Source organism: Glycine soja, chromosome 2 (assembly GCF_004193775.1).
Source record: "Glycine soja cultivar W05 chromosome 2, ASM419377v2, whole genome shotgun sequence".
NCBI lineage: Eukaryota > Viridiplantae > Streptophyta > Magnoliopsida > Fabales > Fabaceae > Glycine > Glycine soja.
This window is the reverse complement of record NC_041003.1, coordinates 28,941,858-28,960,395: the sequence shown is the minus strand read 5'-3', so window position 1 is coordinate 28,960,395 and position 18,538 is coordinate 28,941,858. Positions and strand designations below refer to the sequence as shown.

Here is an 18,538-nt window from a genome sequence, read left to right as displayed (position 1 = left end):
ACTATATCAAACTTGGATAGCAGGACTTTCCACCGGGTGATTCGTCCTGTGAGAGCTGGCTTTTCAAAGATGTACTTGACCGGGTCCATCTTGGATATCAACCAGGTAGTATGGCTCAGCATGTACTGTCTTAGGCGATGGGATGCCCATACTAAAGCACAACACGTTCTCTCGAGCAAAGAGTAATTCATTTCACAGGCCGTGAACTTCTTACTCAGGTAATAGACAACGCGTTCTTTCTTTCCGGATTCGTCATGTTGCCCCAGCATACACCCCATTGACTCGTCCAAGATTGTCATGTACAAGATGAGAGGCCTTCCAGGTACTGGTGGCATAAGCACAGTGGGATTCATGAGGCACTTCTTGATCCTTCCGAAAGCCTCTTGGCAACCCTCATTCCAGCGGTCGGTTTGGTTTTTGCGTAAGAGTTTGAACAATGGCTCACAAATGGCGGTGAGCTGCGGTATGAATCTGGCAATATAATTCAAGCGTCCCAGGAAACCTCGGACTTGCCTCTCTGTACGGGGTTCTGGCATCTCAAGGATAGCCTTCACCTTTTCGGGGTCTACCTCTATCCCTTTCTGGCTTACAATGAAACCAAGCAATTTCCCTGATTTGACCCCAAAGGTACACTTGGCGGGGTTCAACCTTAATTGATATTTCTTAAGCCTTTCGAACAACTTCCGCAGGTTGACAAGGTGTTCTTCCTCGGATTTAGATTTAGCAATTATGTCGTCCACGTAGACCTCGATCTCTTGGTGCATCATATCATGGAACAAAGCTACCATGGCCCATTGATAAGTTGCCCCGGCATTCTTGAGTCCAAAGGACATCACCTTGTAACAGAATGTTCCCCACAGGGTGACGAAGGTAGTCTTTTCCATATCCTCTGGCACCATCTTTATCTGATTGTAACCGGAGAAACCATCCATGAAGGAAAATAAAGCGAAATTGGCCGTATTATCTACGAGGATGTCAATGTGTGGTAAAGGAAAATTGTCCTTGGGACTGGTCCGATTCAGGTCCCGATAATCCACACACATTCGTACTTTCCCATCCTTCTTAGGGACCGGTACAATGTTGGCGACCCATTCTGGGTACCGAGCGACGGCCAGAAAACCAGCGTCAAATTGCTTCTTCACTTCTTCTTTTATCTTCAAAGATGTTTCGGGCTTCATCCTTCTCAGTTTCTGCTTTACCGGGTAACACTCGGGATTTAGAGGTAATCGGTGTTGTACAATGTCAGAACTCAAACCGGGCATATCTTGGTACGACCAAGCAAAGATGTCTTGGTAGTCTCTTAGCAGGGTTATTAATTCTTCACGGATAGGTGCGGTAATACCTGTGCCTATCTTTACTTCCCTTTTTCCACTGCCAATTCCCAAGTCTACTAGTTCTATTTCTTCTTGATGAGGCCCCATTTCTTGGTCCTCATGGACGACTATCCTTTCTAATTCTGGGGGAAGTCTCACATCCTCATTCCCTTCATCTTCCGTTTGATTCGTTTCTTGCTCGAAGTTGATAGGCGGGTCCCTACCTTCGAGGGACTCGTCATCGGATCTGCCGTTTTAAAAATAAAGAAGTAAACATGCAAATGGATGAGAATAGGTAGAGACGTAGGAACAGATGAAGAAAGATCCTTGTATTATAAATTCAAAAACAAAAGACACAAAGCCTTAACAAAAGAAAAACTCTAAAGCCTCGGCCCAACTATAGAGCTTTTAAAACCGTAAAGGTTTACATTATGCTCGTCGCGTAAATGCCGGGGCGTTCTTCCACTCGCCAATTTCCCAGCTGGAAATCAGGAGGGCATGGTCATACCAAATCCAATGTACTCGGAACATCCTCTTCGTATATCGCGACCACTTGACCTTCGTCCCCCAGACCCGTGCTTATAAAGCTCCTACTTATGTGGCAGGGTGGGCTTCCTTCACCTTCTTGTCTCAACCGCGAGCTTTGACTACCGCTCTTCCTTCCCGCGATGTTTCTCTTTATATCTGCCTGAGTGGGCTTATAGCCTAACCCATACTTCCCACGATTTCCTTTGGCATTTATCAGGCTAGTTATGACGCCGTTGTCTTTGCCTAAACCCATTCCGGGTTCGTAACCGTTCCCCAACATAACTCGGGCTATCATTACTGCTGCATCGGACAGGCAAGCTTGCCCAGAGAAGGAATCCACGGAGGAAATGCTTACCACCTCGAAAGACTGGAAAGCGGTCTCTAATGACTCCTCTGCGGCCTTCACATAAGGCATAGAGGATGGGCAGCTCACCAAGATGTCTTCCACGCCTGATACGATGACCAGATGCCCTTCCACTACGAATTTCAACTTTTGGTGGAGTTTAGAGGGAACAACTCCCACTGAGTGGATCCACGGACGCCCTAACAGACAGCTGTAGGGGGGGTTAATATCCATTATTTGGAAGGTAACTTGGCATGTGTGAGGGCCTATCTGTACTGGGAGGTCGATCTCTCCCCTAACCTCTCGGTGGGAGCCGTCGAAGGCACGAACCACCATTGAACTCGGCTTTAGGTGGGAGGCATTGAATGGTAATTTCTCCAAAGTGCTCTTAGGCATCACGTTTAAACTGGAACCATTATCGATGAGCACCTTGGCTATGATATGGTCCATACACTTGACTGATACATGCAAAGCTTTGTTATGCCCTCTCCCCTCGGCGGGGATTTCTTCTTCGGCAAAGGCGAGATAGTTGTTGGCAGTGATATTATTGACCAGCCCTCCGAAACCTTCTACCGAGATGTCTTGGGCCACGTGGGCCTCGTTCAAAACCTTCACTAGCAGAGCCCGATGAGGCTCGGAGCTCATGAGTAACTCCAACAGCGAGACCCTGGCCGGGGTTTTGTTGAGCTGTTCGATAACCTTGAATTCGCTCTGCTGAATTATACGGAGGAACTCGCTGGCTTCCTCTAGTGACACCTCCTTTTTACCATCCTTTTTCTCCGGAAGACCTTTCGCCGGAATATCTTTATTCGAAGTGAGGGGTGCTTCATCATCTTGTTCCTCCACCACTTTTGCTTTCCCCTTGACGTTCGCGGGTTGGACTGGTAGGTCCGGGGGCGCAAACACACGACCGCTTCGGGTCACACCACTCGGTCCCGTGATATTTGTTACTTTAGCCGACAACGAGCTGACGTCGGTGGCTTCTTCTTCCTTCCCCCTCGGAGGTGTATATCTCCATGGGACTGCGTGGCTATTTTGGTACGGGAAAGGGACAGGTTTAGCTGCCAAGGGGTGTCCGGGCTTTTGCGAAGCTGTGCCCTTGGTGAAGTATATCACCAAGGGTTTGGGCTTTACAACAGTGCTCCCATCCGTGGACTGCATGCATATGTGCTGCTCCTCTCTTCCTTCACTGCCAACTTCCAGTTGACCTTGATCTATCATCTGCTGTAACAATTCCTCTACTCCCAAACACGTTTCCATGTCATGTAGCTCGCCGGAATGCAACAAACAGGAATCCTCCTTACGCTCACTATGGGGAATCACACCTCCCTTTTGTAGGGCCTCAAAGATAAACCTCCTAAGGGTTGCCACATCCCTTAAAGGTTTAGACCTGCGTGGCCTATCGGACTCAACGACATTAACCGCTCCCCTTCCATGATTGGCGAGCGGGTTGGTTTTCACATTGGGCCGATCCTCTTGGAAAGTCAGCCATCCAGCATCTATCAAATGTTGGACCTTGTGTTTAAAAGCCAAGCATTTTTCAATGGAATGCCCCGGGGCACCCCCATGGTACTTGCAAGTCGCGTTAGGGTCATACCACTTTGGGAAAGGGGGTTGGAAGACCTTTCCGGGAGTTACCACGGCCAATTGGTTGGGGATGAGGGACGGCAAGAGGTCTTCATACGTCATTGGGAGTGGGGTGAATTCTTGAAATGGCCTCGGAGGGAAGTTCCTCATTGCGTTGGAATTGCCGGCCGGGCGAGTCGTGTTTGGAGTTGGAACTTGGGGAGCTTCCCTCTGGGTGGGTGCCTTAGGCTGCACAGGTGCTGAACTAGAGGCGTTCCCGGTGTGAGTCGAGAAGCTCGGGTGATATTGCGCGTACTGATGGGTACCATGAGGTGGCTGCGGGGGTTTGACCCACGCGGGCGTTGAAGAGACAGCATGGGCATCTCCTTCCTTCCTTTTTGCCCCCGTTGTCCCGATTCTTTTGGCATTCGCACTCGTGGAGGAAACGTAATCGAACTTTCCTCTTTTCAATCCTACCTCGATTCTTTCCCCGGCGAACACTAGGTCCGTGAAGCTGGACGACATGTAACCTACTAGCTTCTCATAGTAGAACACTGGCAAAGTGTCTACCATCATAGTGATCATCTCTCTCTCGACCATGGGAGGAGCCACTTGTGCTGCCAGGTCTCTCCACCGCTGAGCGTATTCTTTAAAAGTTTCGCCCTCTTTCTTGAACATATTCTGCAGCTGGGTGCGATCGGGAGCCATATCGGAATTATATTGATATTGCCTTAGGAAGGCAGTAATCAGATCCTTCCAAGTACGGATACAGGAAGCTTCCAAATTAGTGTACTAAACTACTGCGGCTCCGGCCAAGCTATCTTGGAAAAAGTGTATTAATAGCTTCTCATCCTTAGAGTGTGCGCCCATCTTGCGACAGTACATCTTGAGATGGTTCTTGGGACAAGTTGTCCCTTTATACTTGTCGAAGTCCGGTACTTTGAACTTCGGGGGGATAACAACATCGGGTACTAAGCAGAGATCCGTCATGTCTGCGAACGGATAGTCACCAAATCCTTCTACGACCCTCAATCTCTCCTCGAGGAGATCGAGCTTCCTCCTCTCCTCAGTTGCCGGGGGCGGTCCTTCCATGGACAAAACTATTGGTTGTGCTGTGAGGTTGGGTTGAGGCAACGCGTTGGGTGCCGGCCCTTCGGGGATCGGGGGATAGAACTCAACATCCCTTCGGGCATAGTCTTGAGGGTTTTCGTGGACCTCGTCGGGTTGTTGAGGAGGCTCCCCTTCAAGGACGGGGGAAGCAAAATGGCCCGCATCGTCTTGCAGGACGGGTGGTGAGTAGTTGGGCGGCAATCCATAAGGGTAAGCCGCTCGGTTGTGTCCCAGATGAGGGTTGTCGTCATGCCCCAGTGTGTTCCTTCCTCGTTCTACTATGTTTGAGGGAGGATGGCGCGCGGTAGCCAAGAGAGTTGGGTCTGCTTCGGCAGCCGAACTGACAGCGGCAGCGGTGGCCACGTTTTTCTCCATGAGCTGCCTCATTCCTAACATGGCCTCCATCATGGAAGCCATCTGTTCTTTCAGAGCCGACATGTCGGCTTTCATCTGTTCCTGTGTCTCCTCTTGATCACCCATCGTTCTAGATTTGGATCTGGTGCGATAGGGATGCCTTGTGGCGCGTTTAGTTATGGTGTTTTTCCCTAAAAAAACCAAACGTGAGGAGTGGGTAAAAAAAGAAAAAAATGCATGCTAGAGATAAAATGCAGGAGTGTTTTGATTCGCACAAGCTTTTTTGGAATAGAAACATGGGACCAACTCATTTTATTTCGGAAAGTCGTATCTGGTCAAGATCTGAGAGACCATATAAGTTTCCTAGCGGTTTCTAATTATATGGGCCATTAAGTCTATCATATGCTAACAATAGCCGAGAAGCCCATGAATTTCTTCGGGGGTGGAGTAGGTGTCCGCCATTGCCTTGGCCTTGGCTAACAATCGGGGAATTTCTTGACTCCCGTTCAAGGTAAGAGCAAACCGATCCATCCACATGGTTGCCTCTTGGTGTAAAGAGTCGATCACCCTTCCTCTAGCCTCTTTTTCCGCGTATACTTGGGCATACTCGTCTGCGACCCTATGCTCATGGGCCGTGGCTAGACTTAACTCTTCTTGGTACTTGGCGATGATAGCTAGCATGTTGGTCTCTGTCTCGCATAACCGCTAAGACAAACTTCTTTTGGACCTCGAGCAAGCCTTCAATTCATCTTTCAAGATCAAACTGTCTACTCGCGATTGGTCCCTTTCCTCCCTCCGGAGTTTAAGCTCGTTGTTACAACCCCACAGAGCCCCTCGGAACTTGTTCCAGCCGTGCTCTTCCCTACGAGCCCTCTTGGTCTCTTGTTCCAAAGCCTTGGTGGTAGCTATATTTATATCTCTCAGTTCGGCATTCTCCTTTCGGATTTTAAGAGCTGCTTTCTTTGACTATTTGAGCTTGCTTGAGTTCCGTCCTAAGGGCCTGCACCTCTTCGTCTTCCTCTGGTGCCTCATCTTCCTCCCTCTTAGCGGTTCTCAGACTTGGGAGCCAATCCAAACCTTGCACGTGGGCTTTCAACCACTCACGGTAGCCACCAATGGGTCCATTGTCTCTGAGCTCTTTGTCCTTCTTTTGTACCACCCCCCATGCCTTGCGGACCTTCTGAAGCGTCTCCACGTTGGTCTTATTGAAGCCTCATGAAATGACAGGCGCGAGCTCATCCTCTAGTGGCGCCCCTCTCATAGGGTAGCCAAGTTGTCTTATTGCAAGAACGGGATTGAAGCTGATGCAACCCCTCGTCCCCATCAAGGGAACATTCGGAAATCCTCCACATGAAATAAGAACTCCGGTTCCTCCTTCTTTCCATCGAGGGAACCAGTTGACAGATGCTCCTTCTTTGCTTGCTAAGAGTTGATCCCAATTCGCCCTTCCTTTCTCTGTGCATGAACGGTGGCTTTCTAATGGGCAAGCATGCCTCACCTCTTGGCGAAAAAGGTGTGAAACTAACCATACATAAAGAGCTGGAGTACAGCAAACAATCCTTGCATTGCTTTCTTCACATCTTCGGTCGAAGGTGTCATATAGGTCGGCTAGCATAGCGACAACTGGACTTTCCTTGTGGTTATGATAGGCGAGAAAAACGTCGATCGCTGCCAGGTCCACCAACCCATCCACATTTGGAAAGAGGACTCCCTCGAAAATCAATAGTGCGAAGATGTCAATAAAAGAAAGCCCATTTGCCTTGATTTTCCAAGGCCTTTGCCCTTTCCTCCAAACACTTCCTTGGTACTCCGACTACCCTATTCCTGTTTTGCTTTACTCGGTCCAACTCTTGTGCTGAGATTTTCACTACCTTGGCAACTCTTGTCGTGGAAGGATAGAACCTAGAGAAAAGATATGGCTTCCTTCCTCCTAGTGGGCATCCCAGGATTTCTTCAAACTCTTTCACAGTCGGCACTAGCTGGAAGTCCTCGAATGTGAAGCACCTTAGGGGCTGGTCATAATACTGGGAAAGGGATGCAATCGGTTCCATGGAGACTTCTACCCTAGCTAGGTCCCAAATCTTACCATAGGCTTTGCGGAAGGCTTGCCATTGAAGTTGACCCATTAATTGCCCCAACTCTCATAAACTAGTGACCTCTAAGCTCTTGATTTTGACTTGATAGAACCTCTTTTTAAGCGAAGGTTTCTGACTTGATCCCATGTTTTACTAAAGTGAAATAAAATCTAGTGCGAATCAAAACTCCGACATCTATCATGGGTGGAATGGATGAATGCATGAAGAAATGCATATGACACAGATGCAATTTACGAATACGGGAGCCCGAGAAATTGTTTCCTTCTTGGATACAACGTTTGGGCAGCATGGCACCCAACGTATGTTTTTAAGAAGGCGACACGGACCCTCCGTCGGTTTGCTAAAGTGAGGGGATCAAAGACGAAACCCACGCATGATGCATATGCGAAAGGCACAACATGGGGATGAACATAGTACGACAATATTCACAAACAAATATAAGCAAAAGGGTATATGATACTTATGCATGGCAGTGTGAAAAATGGCATGCAGCGTGTTTGCTCCGTGCCCCTATTTAAGGGACCTATAAGGGAGAGAGCTAACTAGGCTTTTAGTGATAACCCCCAAGGTAGTCATATCTCTCTTGATGGTTTCTAGAGGTATCATCCCCTTCGAAGAACATACTGCAGCAGTAGGGACTACTAGCAACAATATGTTTTCAAAGAGAAAAACTCTAGATGAGGGTTCACTGTAATCAAGCAAGTCGGAGACCTAGCATGATCACAGATTCACCTCCACTCCTTATGTTCCCACGAACCCAAGTATAGGGCCCCCTTTTTTTCAACTCACCGTGTGTGCAAATAGTGTTAGTGTTTGTGTGCATCAAATGAATAAATATTTACCTCAAGGATACAAAAAATGCACTAAAAGCATCAAAGAGTTATATATACAAGAACATAATGAAGGGAAACCAACAAAGGGGTAAGTCATGGTAAAACATTGCACAAGATTAAATGGCCTAACTCTCTAAAAACAGTCCCCAGTGGAGTCGCCAACTGTCGCAACCTACCCTTCGGCGGGAGGGCGACGCGAGACTCGCGGGATGCGTGTTCCATGAAAGGAATACGCGCGGAGTCGCCACCAACGTTTATTTGAGGAAAACGTCGGAAAAACCGGAAAAGACGCGATCTACGAACTTTTAAGTGAAAGGCTCAGGAGTTGTATTTACGCGCGGGGAAGGTATTAGCACCCCACACGCCCGTCACAAGGGACGGAAGCCTTTAATCGAATGTGAAAACATGACTTTGATTTTTACGTCCCCTTTTATGTCCTTATATCTTTTATATCCTTTTTATATTTTTTCTCTTTTTGTGGTCGACAAGGGTATTTCTCTTTGCTCCTACGTATTCCTCAATTGGGATGAGAAAATCAGACCTACGTAATTCTTTTTTATGCGTGAATCAAGTGATTCTTTTTACTTGGAAGGTGATAATTTTAAGGCATTGGACCTTAAAAATGATCCATTTTACTTGGTAAGAAACTGAAATGATAAACTTTCAAAATCCTATTTTTTGTGGACGAGCTTGACTAGGCGAGTTGATTTTAGCCTTAGTTTCACTTTAGTTATTAGTCAATTCAATTAAGAATGAGAAATCCCAAAGAGAAAACGTCCGATTGATTTTCCGCTTTATTTTACTAAAAGATATTTTTTTATTATTATATTATTATTTTACCTCTTTTTTTGATTTCCAACATGGTTACGGCACGACCGAACGGTCGGAATTCATTTTAATCGAAACTAACGGATATTACAATTCAAACGATCGGTGGAAATTTATTTTATTTTTAGATTAAGCGAGAAATGACTTAAATAAATGGCTTAAGCACGTCAAAAGGGGGTATAAAAAGTAAATGAAAACAAGAATAAAAATACATGAAACCAAATGTGGACCACCACGGGTACATAGAATGAATTAAAAAGCTTGGTTTGAGGTACTTACCCGTTGAAGACTGAAGAACGAATGAAGAACGCCGAAGAACGGTCGAAAACCTTCGCGAAATCACTCACGGAAACGTTACGGAAGCGCCTCGGCTTGAATTTTCTTCACGGAACTAATTTTCCTCAGTTATTTCGAGAAAGAGAGAAGTGCCTAAGGGGCTGAACCCTTTTCTACTTCACTTCTCCCCATATTTATAGAAAATTGGGGTAGAAGCTTGCCACCCAGCTCGCCCAGGCGAGCAAGGTTGCTTCCTCCAGAAGCAACAACCTTCTGGAAGGCCCAAGTGGGCCTGGTTGCTATTTGCACCCCCATTTTTACTAAATACACCCCTGCCCTTTTTTTGGTGATTCTTTTTTTCGTAAAGTTACGGATACTTACGAATTTCGTAACGATACTTCTTTTCTTTCTGTAATGTTACGGAACCTTGCGGATTACATAATCATCCCCTTTTTGACTTACGAAATGTTACGGAACCTCACTATTTGTGCAACGATGCTTCCTTTTGATTTCCGGTGTGTCACTCGTCGGGTCCCCATAGTGGTTCGCATCATAATACTTGTCATGCATTAACTCGTCGCCCTTAAAGGGTCTTATAGTCGTGTGATTGTACGATTCATAGCTCAAAACTCAATGCACACAACATCTCAATGCTCATATATATTACAAGTCAATACATACTCAATTTATCACATACACTTGGTCTAAATCACAATGGTATAATCCCAAAGTAACATGTTATCACACCTCATGAATCATATACACTTTACATATGAACTATGCAATACACACAACTACTCAATTATTTTCAAAATCATTTTAACTCGTCGTGCCTCAAAGTGATTCAACTCTTCGGGTTCTCACAGTGAATCCCATCACAATACTCGTCGCGCAAAAACTCGTTGCCCTTAAAGGGTCTTACAATTGTTTGATTGCACAATTCATAGCTCACAATTCAATACACACAACATCTCAATACACATGTATTTCATCATTCATCACATGTTTAATTTGTTATTTACTCACAATTTGAATCACAATTTCATAATCTCAATATAAAAATTTATCATGCCAATCTAACAAATCTTGTCCAAAGTACAAACAATTTATACAAAAATGCTTCTCACAACATGGAGAGTAAAACCCCTCAAACAATTTCACACAATCATATCAAAATCAATGAATCAAAATCATAGTTCAAAAACATGAAAACATCAAGAGTACTCAATTTTATCAACCAATTCACATCAGGACATCAATTGGTCCATCAAACACAACAATATCGTATTTATAATCTTAAAGGAAAAATTATAACTCAATAAACATCCCAAAATAAATCCAATTTAATCCTCTAAGGATCCCTACACATGTTCATTCTAACCCCAATTGCGATAAACTCATCCCTTACCTCTAAGCGAGCTCACGTGTCTAGTCTGATAGCGATAGTGGCATCTCTAGTGATTGTCTAAGATTCCTCAGGATTTTCCTCTGGTTGCTCTGCTAGGGTTTCCAAGCATTAGAAAAAGGAGAAGGGATTGAAGCCTCCATTTTACTATCTCCGTGTGAGGGACCTTGCTCTCTCCAGGGATATTTTTTCACAAATCCCAACGGTGGACGTGTGCCAAATTGAGTTTTGAACCTAGTGTTTAAATTTCATGATGATCCAACCGTTAACGAATTTGGGATCATATTTTTACTAGAAGGGGTTTAGGTGTATGCGAAAAAAAGAAATCTATGATTCGAGGGACATTTGTCTCATCTCAGACATTATTTCGCAAATCCCAATGGTGGGGATGTGTGAAAATGAGTTCCGAACATGGCGTTCAAATTTCTCGACAATTTGAATGTATGCAAAAATGAGTTCCGAACATGTGCGAAAACAAGTCTGGAATCGTAGTTTTACTGGCATAGATCTGAATGTATGTGGGAAAAGGATAGGATTTTGGAAAAGGAAGAAGGGAAAACGGATTTGAGAGAAGAGAAATCGCATATATAAAAACTAACCTAATACGTCCCTATTTTTAGCTAGGGTATCCAGTATATTATTTACTCTATTTTTTCTTTATTTTATTATTTTATAAACAAAAATTTTATTTTGCTTCCTATCAAATGAATAAATAAAATATCATTTTTATTTTCTAAGAACATATATTTATTTTATTTACCTTAAAACCATTATTTTAAATAATAAAACTATTTCCCTTTATTTATTTAATTACAAAATCTCATTATTTTCCTAAAACTATTTATTTTTGAATAAAATCATTTTTAATTTATTTTACGAAAAATGGGATGTTACATAGTGACATTTATGAAAATTACTATTTACTTCTAGTGGTATTGAATCATTGTGTTTGGAAATGAACATTTATCATTGGCTTGTTAGGAAAATATAAACACATAATTTCTTTTCGAAACTGTTTTTATGCATGATTCTCATTCCTTCTTGTGAAATATTATAATATGTTATTTGGTTGCTTGGGTGGTGTGGAATGGAATATAGATTCCATTCTGTTGCTGAGAAATGGGTAGAATGATAAATAATCAATTAATTCCAAAACTCTATGGTTTTCTTTCAATGTTTCTTCTTATCATCATGTCTAGTTGCATTTCTTTATCCTTTAAGGACTAGATAAAAAGAAAGCATCCATTTGTGCCTGTGTGCAGAGTGTGTATGCCACCCTAAGTTTGACTGTTCAATTTTTTGTCACAATTTAGTATATACAAAGGGAACATTTTTTAAAGAGTGAGAGATAATAAAAATTTCTACTCCTATGTAGTTTTTCTTCATGGATATACATGCTTCGTTGTGTTCTGAAGGTGATTCTTCTTTTGTATTTTGTTGTTCTGAGCCAGCACTGGGCAAAGCCTTAAATGAAGCAATCTGTGAGGGAAAAGTAAAGAAAGAAAATATTCTGGAACTTTGCAAGCCAAACATTCCCATTTAACACCCGAAGTTTGATAAGTCTTTGTTGCTCGTGCAAATCAAAGTTGTCTCCTATAAAATTGTCTTGGTAAATTTTGTCATGGAAAAGAGAAACAATTTTTTTTTTCAACTCATGATCTTTGAGCCAAATTTATTTTGCAACTTACCAGAACAAAATGTGAACCAACATATGATGGATGCATGACAACCAAGAAGCATGGGTTACAAGGTTTGAAAGAACTTGCTCTATCAAGAGTTGTAATTTGGTTAGCAGTAGCCTTCAATTTTTCTGTAAAATTAGCAGAATCCTACCAAATGTTTACAATTTGTAAATGGTTTACTAGACATACATGAAGTGCAGGTCATTGAAAAATATCAAATAAAAGAAATCAAGAACATAAACTAAAAAAACAAACAATCTTTGTAAAATTACAAAGCTTATTATGAAATGCTTAAAGACACAACAAATCTTATACCTATGCACTTTGTGTTAGAATTTTAGGCAGTGATATAATCCTTGTTATTTTCATAACTTGTAAATTTTTGTATCCAACACTACTGGACCAACATGAATATAATTTTAAAATGAAATTAGTCATGGCTTAACAATATTGATCTGACATGGAAGTGGTAATTTCACTTAATAGATCTCAATTGTTTGAAATATATGATTTTAGGTGCTTCTTTATAGAGGGTAGATTGTTTCTTGGAAGAATTATCATAAGGAAAAACTTATTTTTATGAGCAATAAGGTTAAAAAAATAGTAGAGTTCCTTATTGTGTGTGCTTATCTGTATACTAATATGGTTGGAACCTCTTCCTCTCGTTCTCCTTCACATAGCCCCACTCCCAAGCCCAAGAAAGATCAAAACAAAAGGTAGCCAATCATGACCATTCTTTTATTTGCTTGGGTTTTATCTTAACTACAACAATTTTTCATTAATTTCTGCTTAATGTACCATGGTGATTAGCATTCGCCTCATTATAAAAGTTAGGCAATAAATTCATCGTAAAGACTAAAAAGAACAAATACTAATTAGCATTTGCCTCATTTTAAAAGTTGGATTTAATTGGTTGACACTTTACACTTGAATTGTGCAGGCGGTAGTGAATTTCAAAATGCTTGGAAAGGTTCATAGGGTTATAATGTCCAATTTGTCAACAACTCACATGCTTATTGGTGCTACGACTGAGGATGTCCAAGTTCGCCTCTATGATATTGCTTCCGGAGCTTTTGCTTACACTTTGTCTGATCACTGTGGTATGTATATGTCATACCCTAATTTCATCCGGGGATTATCGTTCGTTGATCATTCAGTGTTTTGATCAAGAATGCGAAAAATACCAAAAAAATGGGGGCAAAAATATCTTTTCCTTGGTTTTCCTGGACCCTAGCTGATGCAATCCTCCCTAGGAAGGGACCAATCACTAGAACCATGAGCAAGAGGCTCCAAGAAGATTGGGCTAGAGCTGCTAAACAAGGCCCTAGGGTTCTCATGAACCTTAGGGTAGATTTCTGAGCCCATGGGCCAAGGTTGGGTCCAATTATCTTTGTACATATTAGACTAGGATGTCATTATATTTGGTCCTTGTATATAGGGCTCCATATTATAGGTAGGGTACCCTAGAAATATAGGATTTTTCAGCCCTTATATTTTTGGGCACCTAGACTAGTTTTTGTATTAGGGGTAGTTTTGTAATTTCACATGCACTAAGTGGATATTTGATGTGTGTGGCTGGAAATAAATTTAATTGAATTGGTAGAAGCCCAATCCAATTAAATTTTAGAGGGGGAGGTGAGCATTTGCTTACTACACCCCATTGCCACATCATATAGTCACACTTTGTGCATGTCCTTCATGCTTTTCATGCCTCATGACACCTAAGCACACTTAGTGGAGAATCTTGGAATTGATCTTGGATTAGTGGGCTGAACCATAACTAAAATTCACTAATCATAATTAGTGAAATTTTGGCTCCAAAGTTTGGCTCCACAAATTCAATTTCAAATTCAAGTGAAATTTGAATTTCCCTCCAATTTTGTGTGACACTTAGGCTATAAATAGAGGTCATGTGTGTGTATTTTTTTAAACTTTGATCATTTGAATATTAACTTCAGATTTCAGAGCTCCTTTTGAGCACAAAATTTCGTGCTCTTCTCTCCCTCTCCCTTCATTCATCTCCTTCTTCCTCCAAGCTCTTATCCATGGCCTCCTATGGTGGTGAGCTTCTTCTAGACTCATCTTCTCCTTGAAGTGGCGTCTCCTCTCTCTCTTCCTTCTCCATTCCGCTGCCATTTATCTTCCAAGAAGCAAAGGAATCCATTGATGAAGAAGATCCTAGGCCTACAAGCTCCAATGGAGCTTGCATCATGTGGTATCAAGAGCATCTTCATCTAGGTGATGTTCTTTTGCTTCCTCTATCTTTTTGTTCGGTGAATTCTCTTTAATTCCTTGTTCTTCATCTTATTCTCCATGTATATCCTCCATTGTCTTGTGGTTTGGTGCTGTTTAGAGTAGATTCAAAAAAAAATAAACCGATTAAATCTTAGATCTACACTTGTTCTTGCATTTCTATGGTTCAAATTTTGTAGATCTACTCTTGAATCTTGTTTTTGTGTTGATTTTAGGTTCTATCATTTTTCATTCATAATATTCTTGTGATGAACCTTAGATCTAAATTTTCTTCCAAAATATTGATTTAAAAAAAAAAACACAAAAATCTAAGTGTAAATCACTTAATCCATGTTGTCTTAGAGTCATGTTTAGTCATAGTAATTGTCACATTATGTTCTAAGTTTGTGTTGAATTTTATTTTGTTGATTGAATTCTAGATACATTTGTTCATGTATTCTTGTCATTCTTAGCCTATCTTTTGAATTTTGAGTCTAATTCATGCATGTTATTTAGTTCATAACATGTTCTAAATCAATTCTTAGAAGTAGTCTTGTTCTTGAACTCTTTTTTGTTTTCTAAGATTCCTACATGATGCCTATGATGAAGTTGAGTTGTGGTGCTGAGTTGTGGCTGGATTTGTGAATCAAATAAGTCTTAAGCTCTCTTGAATTGTGTTATTCAACATAATTGAGCATAAGCAAACACAAATTGTAACTATCCAAGCCTTAAGCAACATAAACACTACTCTTGATTTCTAGGTTGAAATCGCTGGTGCTGGCAGCTTGAACATACAAAATTGTATAAATTACTGGGAATTGGTCACAACGATTTTTGAGCTGAAAGTTTTACTGAATTTTCTAGACATCTGGAAAAAAATTATAGAAAAAGAACCAAGCGATTTGGATTAAAGGAAAAAATAATAAAAATCACACAAGTTGGCAGAAAAATCAGTGTCCAAGAAAAAAAAGGAAAAGTGAAAGGAAAGTGTGCTTGCTGTTTTGGCTCAAAATTTGTTCTATAATTGGTGCCTATTTTATACCAATCCTAGTTCTGAAATTTCAATTGAAAATTATTGTGAAAACAAGTGCCAAAACTAGAGGTTTCTTGAGTCTTTTTTTTTTTTTAGAGTTTTTCTACTCTACTCTAGAGCCATTCTAGGTTTCTCTTTGAGTCCTAGCTTGCTTTTTAGTGCTTTTCATTGCTTTAATTGTTGAATAATCTTTGGAAATTTGTCTTGTTAAAACTCTATTGGTTTAGCTTTCATTTCATTTTTTTTGGTCTTTGGTTGTTGCTTGTCTCTTTGTTTCCTTGCTTGTGAGTTGCCATATAGGGAATTGGAAAGGAGGATTGGTGCCATATCTTGAAGAATTTGAGTCAAGAAGAAAGGGACCAACCATCTTAAGAGCTATTGGACTAAGAAGCACTACAAATTGAGTGAAATACTAAAGAGAGAATAGCAACCACAATTGAGGACTTTTTTTTTGTAATTTTGTAATTGGCAATTTGTTTTGCTTTCAAATTTTGTAACAAAAAGGCCTTTCATTGGAAGTAAGTTGGGAGCCTCCAATAGGTCACCCTACTTCCATTTGTGTGTAATAATTTTAGGCAATTTTCCCTTAGGATAGTGAGTGTTTTGTTGGGAACCTTAAATGAGGTCATCCAAACACTCTTAGGATCCGCCTAGTTTGCATTTCTTGCACTTTAATTTCTTGCTTACTTTCATAGCTTATTTCTTTTACCCTCCATTGTCAAACCACCTAGATAGCTTGCCTTTTACCAATTAGTTTTTACCTTATCTTTCACACCTCTTTTAGTGTTTATTTTGGCTAGTTTCAACCATAGTTTCTTTTACCTTTTTGTTTTCAAACCCCCAACAAGAAAGAACCATAACTTAGGAACCAACATGAGTCTTCATTCTTCATCTAGTGTTAATGGTGAGGGTTCTACTCCTAAGGACCCCTTGTATAAGATATTAGATGAGTTGAGATCCCTTAAGTTGTGGAAAGAAAAACAAGAGAGAAAAGAAAAAGGTAAAAAAAAAGTGGAAGAAATATGTCAAGATGAAAGAGAGAAAATAAGAGAGGAAGAAAGAAGAAAAATAATGAAAGAAATGAAAAGAGAAAAACATGCCTCCTATAGTAGTCATGACTCTTGCAAGAGTTTAAGTGAAGAACTTAGCGACTATTATAGAGGGCGTCATAGTTCACATACTAAACATCACTCCCAAAGAAGAGAAAAGGATAGAAGGCCTCAAGAGGTTAACATTAGCCTCCCATATTTCCACGGAAAAGATAATGTTGAGGCCTACTTAGATTGGGAAATGAAGGTTGAACAACTCTTTGCTTGCCATCATATTAGTGAAGAGAGAAAAGTTCCATTGGCTACCCTTAGCTTTCAAGGGTATGCCCTCTATTGGTGGACTTCCCTTGTTAAAGAACGAAGGATTCATGGGGATCCTCCAGTAGAGTATTGGAATGATCTTAAGAGTTCCCTTAGGAAGAGGCACATTCCCTCCTACTATGAAAGGGAGCTTATGGACAAGCTCCAAAGGCTTAGACAAGGGAGTATGAGTGTTGAAGAATATAGACAACAAATGGAACTACTCCTTTTAAGAGCTGGACTTAGGGAGGAGGAAAGAACAAGCATAGCTAGGTTCCTTAGTGGGCTCAATATGGAAGTGAGGGACAAGGTTGAACTCCTTCCATATAGGGACCTAGATGAGCTAGTCCAACTTTGTATAAGAGTGGAGCAACAACTTAAAAGAAAGCCTTCTTCAAAATCTTATGGCTCTCACTCTTATCCAAGGAAGGACCAAGCCCATGGAATTTTAGGGGCTGCACCTTCAAAACCCAAGGAAGATAAGGGTAAGACCATAGAGAAATACACCCCTAAGACTAGTTCCCAAGAAAGGACTAGCAACATTAAATGTTTCAAATGTCTTGGGAGAGGTCACATTGCCTCTCAATGCCCCACAAAGAAAACCATGATCATGAGGGGTCAAGACATTTATAGTAGTCAAGAGGAGACTACTTCTTGCCCTTCCTCTAGTGGAAGTGAAGATGAAGTAAGGGGTGAAGAGTCTAGTGAGGAAGTCTACCCCCATGAAGAAGGTGACCTCTTAATGGTTAGAAGGCTCCTTGGAGGTCAATCTTGTGATCTATCTCAATCCCAAAGAGAGAACATCTTTCATACAAGATGCAAAATTTTAGATAAAACTTGTTCTCTCATTGTGGATAGTGGATCTTGTTGCAATTGTTGTAGCACAAGATTAGTTTCCAAGTTGAACCTCACTATCATTCCCCACCCAAAACCTTATAAACTTCAATGGCTCAATGAGCAAGGGGAAATGATAGTTAACCAACAAGTGAAGGTACCTTTCTCCATTGGGACATATAAGGATGAAGTTCATTGTGATATAGTTCCCATGGAGGCAGGACATATTCTTTTAGGAAGGCCGTGGCAATTTGATAGGAAGATCATTTATAATGGCCTAACTAATGAGATTACCCTCACCCATCTTGGCACTAAATTTGTGTTGCATCCTCAAACACCTTCACAGGTGGCCAAAGATCAACTAACTATGAAAGATAAGAGGGATGAGGAAGAAAAATTAGAAAAACAAAAGAAAAAGAAGGATAGTAAGGCCTTGTCTTCAAAGGCCAGGGGGAAGGAAAAAGAGGGAAAGGATTCCTCCAAGAAGATTGTTAAGAAGGAAAATCATTTTGCAACAAAAGGTGATATTAAAAGAGCACTCCTTCTTAAACAATCTTTCTACCTTCTCCTATCAAGGGAAACATCCCTTAGCACTGCCACAATTCCTACATTTGAGACCTTACCCCCAAAGGTCCAAGAACTCTTACATGAATTTGGTGATATATTTCCCAAAGAGATACCCCCTGGGCTACCTCCTTTAAGGGGAATAGAACACCAAATAGATTTAGTCCCAGGAGCAAGCCTTCCTAATAGGCC

General features: G+C 41.4%; 1 pseudogene; it reads left to right on the top strand.

The window, feature by feature from the left end:
- The window catches only part of LOC114374608, a 52,064-nt pseudogene extending 38,565 nt beyond the window's left edge, over positions 1–13,499 (top strand).
- Positions 13,500–18,538: the final 5,039 nt, after the last annotated feature.